Source organism: Sorex araneus, chromosome 2 (assembly GCF_027595985.1).
Source record: "Sorex araneus isolate mSorAra2 chromosome 2, mSorAra2.pri, whole genome shotgun sequence".
NCBI classification, from domain to species: domain Eukaryota; kingdom Metazoa; phylum Chordata; class Mammalia; order Eulipotyphla; family Soricidae; genus Sorex; species Sorex araneus.
This window is the reverse complement of record NC_073303.1, coordinates 225,414,486-225,422,195: the sequence shown is the minus strand read 5'-3', so window position 1 is coordinate 225,422,195 and position 7,710 is coordinate 225,414,486.

The window sequence follows — 7,710 nt, the reverse complement described above, 5'->3', positions numbered from 1 at the left end:
CACAATGGTGTGATGTGTGGCAGCTGCGAATGTTGCTCCGTGGAAGGTTCTGGTAGCCACAGCTGGGTGCCATGAGTACCACCTGGACAGCAATAGTACCTTGGGTAGGGCATTTGCCTTGCACGCGGCTGACCCGAGTTCGATCCTCGGCATCCCATATGGTCCTCCGAGCACCGCCAGGTGTAATTCCTGAGTGCAGAGCCAGGAGTAGCCCCTGTGCATCACTGGGTGTGACCCCAAACAAGCCACAAGTATCACCCCAGCGAGTGTGAAAGAGATGTGAGGGGTCTCTATTCTGTCTTTGTGCCACCCCAGTTGCTAGTGGCCTGCCCCTTTCTCCTAAGATCTCCCCCCACCCCACCCCTGCCCTGTGCCCAGTGCCCGTTGCAGCCCTTTGACTCCGAGCTTGGCTGCAGCCTCGTCAGTGCCTTGCGGATCCTGAGACTCTGTGTTCTGACCCAGACCCAGTGGCTCATGATGCCGGTGGCCTGTGGGGGATCTACCCTTTTCTGGGGGGAGGGGCAGTCCTGCTAGTGCTCGAGCCCCGCAGTGCTCAAAGACCATGAGGGCTACCCCAGCATTGCTCAAGGGGCCATGCAATGCTCAGGGACCGAGCCCAGGGCCTCACTCACACAAGACGTATTGCTGTACCCCTTCAGCCCGTCCTGGCTCCATCTAGGGGCTCACTTTTTGGGAACCTAGATCAACCCTAGCCTGAGGCCCCAGGTTGCTGGCCCCACGCAGGGGCTGGTCCCTTCACTGTCCTCACCACTGCCTCATTCCCTCCCCAAGATCTCCTGGGAGGGGCCCCGTGTGTGTTCCCCAAACCTTTGGCCCAGGACCCCCGACTCCATCTCCCTGGCCCGGTGGCGGACTGCTCCAGTGCCGCTGAGAGCTGAGGAGTTTCTCCAGGGCGCCACTACAGTCTTCACGCCCCCAGGGCCCCAGCTCACGCCCTCTCAAGGGGTTGGCAAGAACAGTCCAGGCTGTCACAAGGGCCCACGTGTACGTGGGGCCCGGGAGCCCGTGCATGGCGACGCCCCCAGCAGTGCGAGCCCAAAGCCTCGACCCTGGCACGCCTCAGCCCCTGAGGGGTCTTCGCACCTGCGTGTGGCTGGGAGCGGGGCTCAGACTCTGCTTCCGTTCCAGCAGGCACCAGCTTCATGCCGTTCTCCGAGATGGCCCTTCCTCTCAGAGTCCCCACTCCGCCACCCCAGGGCAGGGGCGAACAGGGTGGCAGTGCCCGGTCCAGAGCAGAGCAGGCAGGCAGGCAGTTTCCCAAGGCTGCCCCTCCGCGCGGGTGTAGGCAGGCTGGCCCTCAGGCGGCCACAGTGACTGCACTGGAGCTTGAGGAGGGCCTGGGGCCTGGGATGGGGTGGGCAGGGGCAGGGATGTCCCCTTGCCCGCGCTCGAAGGCGACAGCAGTGACATAACTATCCCCTCCCCCCCACCTCTCATCTCCCCCCTCCCCCCCACAGGATCTTTTCCTGTGCTGTTGGGCATAAAGTTTCTGGCCCTCCCAGGAGGGCACACGGCCAAGCGGTTGAAGCAAGGACACTGCCACCAGGCTGCCTGCCTGGCTTCACCTCTAGGCGTCAGCACTTCCTGGCTGGGGAATCTGGGCAGGTCACCTCCTCCTTCTGCAGTGTGTCTTCATCTATGACTGGGGGACATATTTCGTACCTGTTTCATAAAGTGGCTGAAGTGCTTCCATGAATGAACACAGAAACAAGTGTTTCAAGCCACGCCCAGTGGGGAGCAGGGCCCGACAGAGAGCGGCCATTGTGTTTACAGAGGAAGAGCGCTCACTTCCCAAGCAGCAGTGACTTTCCCAAGGTCACCTGGCACGTAAGTGGCAGCGCATCCGGGCCGTCAAGCCCAGGTCTCCCTGCCCAGTCAACAGACCCAGGCCGCTGCCAAGCCTGGTGGGGGGGTGGGGGCCAGCCCTGCGGCCCCGCCCTGCCCCGCCTGGCCCCGCCCAAGGCCTGCCGCCTTTCTTTCCTCTAAGCCACTGGAAGAACTGGCCTCCCAGTCTTGCTAGGGGCTGGGAGGGCAAACAAGGGGGCATTGAGCCTGGTGGGGCCTCACAATGGCCACTCTGTCCCTGTTGGCCGGGGGCTGGGCCCGTTTCCGACGGGGACAATAGTCAAAAGGCAGTGACGCCGGCAGAGCCTGGAATCCCGGGCGGGATTTTCCAAGGACTCAAAGCCCGCTGTTTGTCCTCACAAGGAGACCCAGGAAGCCTGCCTCCCCGGCTCCCCCCCACCCACCCACGCATGCTGGGCCTGTGCCCGCAGGCCCCGACACCCTCCCCAGCCCCGAGGTGCCACCGTGGCCACAGAAGGGAGGCTCTGAGATCGGGGGCTGACTGCTAGCCCAGGCCAGGGGGTCAGGCCCGCCAAGGAAGCTGCCCCACCTGGCTCAGCCCACCAGGACTGGGTGAGGGAGGCTGAGCTTTGAGGAAGCAGAGAAGCGTCTAGAAGTCACGGCCAACCGCAATCCTGCAGTACCATGCCACACCGTTGGCCCCGAGCATGTGTGCGGCATCTGTGTGGCCACCAGGCCATAGTGAGCCCCTTCTCCCGTCAGCGGGGACCTGGGCCTGGGGTTTTGGGGAGTTTCAGCTCCCATCTGCACGAACCCCGGGGGCAACCTCCACCCGTGGGCCTACTGGGCCTGTCTGGGTCTGGCCTGGCAGCCCTGTCACTCAGCAGCCAGAGCCAGTCCCAAGCCCTCAGCCCTACTCCAGGCCGTATATTTTTTTCTAATTTTTTTTTTTTTTTTTTGCATTTTGGGTCACATCCATCGATGCACACGGTCACTGCTGGCTCATGCACTCAGGAATTACTCCTGGCGGTGCTCAGGGGACCATATGAATGCTGGGAATTGAACCCGGGTCGGCCATGTACAAGGCAAACGCCCTACCCGCTGTGCTATCATTACAGTCCAATTTTTTTCCAATTTTTAAAAAATATTTTTTAATTTTAACTTTTTTAATTTTTTAATTAGTGAATCACCATGAGGGTACAGTAACAGATTTACACATTTTAAACACATTACTTGTGTTTCCCTCATACAATGTTCAAGCACCCATCCCTCCACCAGTGTCCATTCTCCACCACTAGTGAACCCAGTATCCCTCCCACCCCCCAATCCCATCCCCTGCCCCCCCTCTGTGGCAGGGCATTCCCATTTGTTCTCTCTCTCCTTTTGGTGTTGTGGTCTGTAGTAGGGGTATTGAGTGGCCATTGTGTTCAATCTATAGTCTACTTTCCGCATCTCCCCTCCTGAGCGGGTCCTCCAACCACAGTTTACTTGATATTCCCTTCTCTATCTGAAATGCCTTTTCCCCGAAAAAAATGTTTTTAATTGAATCACAGTGAGATTCAATTAAAGTCAAAGAGTTGTCCATGATTGGGTTTCAGTCATACAATGTTCCGACACTGGTCCCTTCACCAGTGTACATTTCCCACCACCCATGTCCCCCCCAGTTCCCCTCCCTCACCCTCTGCCTGCCACTATGGCAAACACTTTCTTTCTTTCTTTCTTTCTTTCTTTCTTTCTTTCTTTCTTTCTTTCTTTCTTTCTTTCTTTCTTTCTTTCTTTTTTTGCTTGTTGGGTCACACCTGGCAATGCACAGTGGTTACTCCTGGCTCTGCACTCAGGAATTACTCCTGGTGGTGCTCGGGGGACCATATGGGATGCTGGGAATCGAACCCCGGTCAGCTGAATGCAAGGCAAACGCCCTACCCGCTGTGCTATCGCTCCAGCCCCTCTTTCTCTTACTTGCCCCCAGGCTGGGTTTGGTGAAGGTCTAGGCTGGCTAGTGGGCTGTGAAACCCCCCAGCCCCACGAACGAAGGCAGGAAGGAAGGAGTTTGCGCAGGGTTGGATAAAGTCCCTTCCACCACCCAACGGCTCCTTCCCCCACAGCCAGGGACATTCTGAGGGCAGGAGGCACATTCCTGCATCCCCAGCTGGACTCAGAGTCTGGGGCCTTGGAGGCCCCGACTTGGCTTCTGCCTGTCCCCCCATCTCTTCCCCACCCGTGCTCTGGTCGTCCTGCCCCCACCCTGCCTCCCCTCCGCTTCCTGCTAACACAGGGACCATTTGAGATTGCCTCCAGCTCGGATCCAGGCGCTGGCACTGTCTCGCTCCTACTCAGGACCATAAATCAGCCCCAAGTGGCCGCGGGGGCTGGGTGACAGCTGGGCAGGAGGACGTGGGGGCCTGTCCTGTGCATGCTGCGTTAGCAGGGCGCGGTGCCTCGCTGCCAGCCAGGCGGGGGAGGGGAGCGGGCATGCTGACCGTCACTGCCCTCCTAGTCGGAACACACTGACAGGAAGGGGCCCCCACCCTGAGAGCCAGCCGTGGGGGAGGCCAGCAGGAAGGTACCTGGGGTACCCGGGGGAGGAATATGGCTGCTCCCCACACTTACTCAACAGAAGGCCAGGGAGAGAAGAGCAGCACCCAGGGGTCGCTAGGTCTGCTAGAGCTGGAGAAACGGGCAGACACACTGTCGCCCACAGAGGGGACAGAGGCCCGGCACGCTGTGTAGCCGGGGAGACAGGCCAGCAGGCTCCACACAAAGTCAGACAAGCCCCCAGCCCGCCGCACACACTGGGCCAGAGACAGACGCAGCGTGCCGGGAGAAGGGGGCACAAGCCTTCCCAAGGCAGGGCCGGTCCCCAGACTCCCCCGAACAGACAGCAGGCACGCCAGCGCTGCCCGGCCCGGAGGTGCCTCTTCCGGGTGCTTCCTGTCCCTCTGGTGGCCTTGCGGCCCTTTGCTCTGCCCTGGAGGAAGGCGACTGCGAGCAGCAGCCCAGCAAGAGGGGTGATGAGGCCGCCCCGTCCAGGACCCCAGAGCCCGTGTCAGATGCGGTGGGCCTGGGGGAGAGGGTCAGCGGCAGGGTGCTGGCTACCCCGCTAGGCCGGTCCTTCAGGAGTCTCACTCCGTGTTGTCACTGGGGCTGGAGACACTCCCTGTGACGTCACTGGGGTCAGCTTGGAGCAGCTGGGCTGGCCTGCAGGACCACCGTCCGGGCTCACCCCCCCCCAGCTCACATGGGAAGGGGCGGGACGAGCAAGGTCACCCTGCAGGCGCCTCCCCAGGTCGGGGCTTGGCCTTCAGGGACCTGCACAGGCCTTCGCTGCTGCCATGAGCCTGAGGGTGTCAGGCAGGGCTGGGTCCCTGGCGGCCGGATCTGCTGCCTCAGTTTCCACTCTCTGCTCTCATTTTTTATTTTGTCTTTTGTTTGTTTTTTGGGTCACACCTAGCGATGCTCAGGGGTTACTCCTGGCTCTGTGCTCAGGAATTGCTCCTGGCGGTGCTTGGGGCACCCTATGGGATGCCGGGGATCCAGCTGGGTCACGTGCAAGGCAAGTGTCCTCCCCGCTGTGCTATGGCTCCGGCCCCCTCTCTGCTCTCAATGAGGCCTTTCTCCCCAGCCTCACCCCCTCCTCCCTGTGTCCCCAGAGAGCTCCCCGGAGCAGCACTTCCCCTGGAAAGGCCACGGCCCGCCTCCTGAGGTCGCTGTCCTGAGTCTCTCCACTCATCTGGGGCTCTTGTCGGTCACCTCCCAGCTCGCTGAGAGCAGCACTTTTTGCCGGAAGGTGCCGCAGATGACCCTCTGGGGCAGTAGCGGGAGCCAGTTCCAGCCCTGCCCGGGCTGCGACACTGCTAGCCCATAAACCACCTCTGACACGGCCTTCCACAGGGCTGGCACTGAGGCTTGCCTGCTGGGTGAGACAGGGGCCTGGCCTGAGGACAGGGGCCTCCGCGTGGCATGAGTGGGGCATTGGAAGGCCTCTTCTTGGCCATCAGGAGCGTCAGAGGGCAGCTTCAGGGGCTGCAGAGACAGGATAGGATAGGATAGTGGACAGGGCACTTACTTGTCTTGCACACAGGCGCGACCCAGGTTTAATTTGCAGCACCCTATGTGGTCCCTGGGCACAGAACCAGAAGTGAGCCCTGAACCCTGTTAGGTATGACCCCCCAACAGAAGAATCTTAAGAGAGAGAGAAATAGAGAGACAGAGACGGGGCGGGGGGGTTATCCCAGAAGTTTGGCTTTTGGCCCTGGCCCTCCTGACAGGAGCACTGAGGGGCCCTGGCAACAGGCTCTGAGGAGCCAGAAATCCTGTAGGACGGAGCAAGATGTGCTGGGCAAGGATTGGCCAATATCTGGGCCTGAGTTAGAGGCGGAGGCCTCAGCCTATCAGGACGCTCCTGAGTTTCAGGGACACATGGGATAAAATGACCAATGGGGACCGGGCATTCAGATCAACATTAGAGCATTCACCTTGCAAGTATGAGGCTCTGGGTTCAACCTTTAGCGCTGCAATGATGATAATAATAATAATAATAATAATAATAAATGAATACATAAAATAAATACCTGGGTGAGTCTACTAATCAGAGTTCTCTCAAAGTGGAACCACTAGTGTGTATGCATAGTTGTTTACTGAAGGTAATCATCACCTGGTGATGCTCAGGGTCTACTCCTGGATCAGTACTGAAGGGTTGCTTTCAGTGCTGCCCAGGGCACCATGCCATGCGAGGAATGACCCCCTAGGTCTCTAGAATATAAAGTGTGCATGCCAGATTTTTGAGCTATCTCTTTAGGCCAGAAAGATATTTGCTATAAGGAACTGGAACCTATAATTATAATGTCTAACAAACCCACTATCAGCATCAGAGATGCTGAGAGCTGATGTGTCACTGTAGTTAAAGTCCAAAGGCCTGGAAAGCAGGAGAAAGTAGGGCACTTGCCTTGCAGGCGGCCAACCCAGGTTTGATCTCTGGTATCCCATATGGTTCTCTGAGCACCGCCAGGAATAATTCCTGAGTGTAGAGCCAGGAGTTACACTTGAGCATTGGTTGGTATGACCTAAAAACCAAAAACAAGCCAAAATGGCAGCAGACTCAGGAAGGTCAAATATCCTGCTTCTCTCTCTTTTTTTTTTCTTTCTGGGTCACACCTGGCGATGCTCAGGGGTTACTCCTGGCTCTGCACTCAGCAATTACCCCTGGCGGTGCTCAGGGAACCATATGGGATGCTGGGAATTGAACCCGGGTCAGCCGCGTGCAAGGCAAATGTCCTACCCACTGTGCTATCGCTCCAGCCCCAATTATGCTTCTCTTTATTTCATTTATTTTATTTTAGAAGGCCAGGATTAACCCCAGGGCTTTACACACGCAAGACCTACTCAGGGCCTGAGGTAGACCCATGGTCAATTCTTAAATCTACGTCGGGAGGCTCAGCCTTTTTTTTTTTTTTTTTTGCTTTTTGGGTCACACCCAGCGATGCTCAGGGGTTACTCCTGGCTTTGCACTCAGGAATTACTCCTGGCGGTGCTTGGGGGACCATATGGGATGCCGGGGATCGAACCCGGGTCGGCCGCGTGCAAGGCAAACGCCCTACCCGCTGTGCTATCGCTCCGGCCCCATGCCTTTTTTGTTTTTGTTTTTGTGCCACACCCAGTGATGTGATGCTTAGGGATTACTCCTGGCTCTGCACTCAGGGATTACTCCTGGCAGTTTCGGGGAACCATACAGGATGCCAGGATAGAACCTGGGTTGGCCGCGTGCTAGGCAAGTGCCTTACCCGCTGGACTATCGCTCTGTCCTCCAAAGCAGGCCCTTCATTCTCTTTGGTCTTCAACTGGCTGGAGAAGCAAAACCCATTACCTTCCCCACTGTGGACTCTA